This window comes from Papio anubis, chromosome 10, assembly GCF_008728515.1.
Source record: "Papio anubis isolate 15944 chromosome 10, Panubis1.0, whole genome shotgun sequence".
Lineage (NCBI taxonomy): Eukaryota > Metazoa > Chordata > Mammalia > Primates > Cercopithecidae > Papio > Papio anubis.
This window is the reverse complement of record NC_044985.1, coordinates 46982830-46985976: the sequence shown is the minus strand read 5'-3', so window position 1 is coordinate 46985976 and position 3147 is coordinate 46982830. Positions and strand designations below refer to the sequence as shown.

The 3147-nt window shown below is 37.8% G+C and overlaps 1 non-coding gene across 1 annotated transcript; it reads right to left on the bottom strand.

The window, feature by feature from the left end:
- Positions 1-1777: 1777 nt before the first annotated feature.
- LOC116269261 lies at positions 1778-1879 on the bottom strand. The gene has a single exon (XR_004176744.1). It is a non-coding gene; the product is annotated as a U6 spliceosomal RNA (small nuclear RNA).
- Between the last annotated feature and the right edge of the window lie 1268 nt (positions 1880-3147).

The window sequence follows — 3147 nt, the reverse complement described above, 5'->3', positions numbered from 1 at the left end:
TGAGACAAATGTTTAGTTATTAGAAGTTATTTCCACAAAGAATCAGTTTTCTTGTAAGTAGTCAGTCATCTTTAGTGTTGTTAGGAAGACGAATATCAGGGTATGGCCAATGAATTACAAAAATGGTCAAGTTAAGAATAACTCCTTCATAATCATTCGTGATGTGTTTTCAGAGTTCAATAATTTCCAGAATTTGTACCTAGTAGTGGATAAGGGAAGATAAAACACAGTAGTTGGATAATTCACTTACAAGATGTTTTTCACAGTACCTGCAAAATGTAGCTGTGGGTTCTTTCTTTAGGAAACATATGTTTCTGTGTTTTTGAAGTGATGACCTGTTTTGTGCTTCTCACATACCAGTAAGACAAAATTCCCTTAGAATCGAAGAAATTTTAAACATGTCAAATAATACATGAAGTTGAGAATTCTCTAAGGCAGAGGAATTCAGGTTTTAAGAGGGTAGAGAAATAAGCAAAATGACCCAGACATAAAACTTACCCTAAGAAAGAAAATAGCTGGGAGTGGAAAACTGATTCTTCAGAGGACAAAGATGGGAAGATAATTGGTTCAGAAGAAACACTTCCACCTGAAGTAGAGAAAAAGCAGAATGATAACCCTCGTGGAACTATGAAGGAAGAGAACCAGTGCTGTCTTCATAATCATGGAGGCTGGGATGGCCCCCGTATTAGAGACTCTATTGTGGACATTAAAAAAGTAGAAGAAAAAGAAGTCATTGTTAACTTGGAAAGGAACTAAAATGTTTTCAGGCCAAAGAAAATTCAATACTCAGATTGAAACTATGAGGGAAAAAAAAGATAATTGAAATACTAGAGTTAAAACAACAAAAAATAAAAACTTTTAGAGAAATTATTGAAAGAATAATATGTATTTCCCCAAATTATTGATTTACATTTCTATTTCTATTAAACCTGTGTATCATTTCAAAATAAGTGAAGTGATAGTCTTTCCCCTTTCTATGTACCAGTCTATAAGTATGTATTGAATACTTACACATATCAAATGTGATGCCTACAGAGACCATTCAATGCTATTTAAAATGGTTAAACAGCTAAGCTCTGGAGCAATTAATTAGAGTTGGAGCGAGAGATGTCCATGTGCTTACATGTATTATACTGGGAATGGAATGGTATTTATGTAATTCTGTGAACAGTTTATATTTGGACTACATCTGGATTTTTTGTCTTTCTTTCCAAAAGCAAGAAGAATAACTCTCCAGTACAGCAAATTATGGACTTGGAGGAATAAACAGACATAACAGCATTAAAATAAAAAGGCGATTCTTGGAGAAATTAGATGTCATCAAATGCCATTTTAAAAGACTATGTACTTAAAGTTGAAGCATGACAGCTTTTACACTAGTTTAATAGCATTATGCAAAGAAGAAACCATCCTAAGATGCCCCCCAAAAACGCTTTGGACAGAGAACATGGATATTTGGAAGAGAATCATTAGAATCTGAAGGCTTCAGGAGAAAAGTACAGATCAGTCTCTCAAGTAACATATTCCCTAGTCCTATCTGTATGGAGACTTCCTTCTCTTTTTCTAATTTTTGATTTTTACAGGTACATAGTAGTATATATATTTATGAGGTACATGAGATGTTTTGATACAGACATGCTATATGTAATCACATCAGGAAAGATAGGGTATTCACCCGCAAGCATTTATTCTTGTTACAAACAATCCAATTAGACTTTTTAAGTTATTTTAAAATGTACAATTAAATGATTATTGACTATAGTCACCCTGTAAAAATATGTATATAAAATGCTTCACAAATTTGCATGTCATCCTTTCACACGGCTATGCTAATATTTTCGGTATTGTTCCAATTTTAGTATATATGTTGCCAAAGCAGTGCTGTATAAAGACTTTCTTAGAAAGAATCAATTCCCTGTGAGGACAAATTTAAAGCAAAATAAAATACTGTCATGCCATTCAGGAGATGGTAACAGTTTCTCTGACCTTCAGAAATCTATCGAACTTGCCTTGAAACTCATGTTAATTTCAGAGCCAATGGATGTCCAAACTCTACAGAGGAGATGATGTTGGTAACCTGCCCATATTCCCTAACCCAAATTTCAGCCTCGAGCACCTGCATATATTTACCTTATTTCTTGGGGTCAGAGGTGCCAAAGAATCTCCTCTGTGAATAGCCCTCAAACAATGACCCATGAGAATTATATATACATACCCCAGTTCCTCAGAAAATACTTCTGAGGGGTGTGTTTTACACGGACTCCCCTTCCCTGACATGATGAAGTCCACATCCACAGTGGTAAATGGCTTAATAATGAATGTCTTTGACTATCTTCTCTTCCTTGTCTCAGTTCCTCCCTGGCCTAGTGGTGGTTTTTTTCTCCTTCCGAATAAACAATTTGCACTATAGGCTGGGTCAGGTGGCGCATGCCTATAATCCCAGCACTCTGGGAGGCCGAGCTGGGTGGATTACCTGAGGTCAGAAGTTCGAGACCATCCTGCCCAACATGGCGAAATCCAAGCTCTACTAAAAATGCAAAACTTAGCTGGGCGTGGTGATGCATGCCTGTAATCTCAGCTACTTGCAAGGCTGAGGCAGGAGAATCACTTGAACCTGGGAGATGGAGGTTGCTGTGAGCCAAGATTACGCCACTGCACTCCAGCCTGGGCAACAGAGCAAGACTCTTACTCAAACAACAACAACAACAGCAACAACAACCAACTTGCACTAGAGTTGTTGTCTCAATGTCTGCTTCTGGGAACACACAAACTATGGCACCCTCCCTGAGATTTGTATGTATTCCCTTGGTGATTACATGTTTATAGGCCATGCATCCTCATAAGCTAACTCAGTTCCTCATCAGAGGAACTCAACTGCATCTTCAGATTCAAAAATAAGTATTCACTTCCACAACTTTTATGAATTCTAAACGCTTTATTGAAAATTTGGAGAGGTCAGGCCTGGTGGCTTACACCTGTAATCCCAGCACTTTGGGAGGGCTAGGTGGGAGGAGCACTTGAGCGCAGGAGTTTGAGACCAGCCTGGGCAGCATGGTGGAATCCCATCCTTACAAAAAATTTAAAAAAAAATAATTGGCTGGATGTGGTGGCCCACGCCTGTAGTCCCTGCTACTCTACATGCTTAGG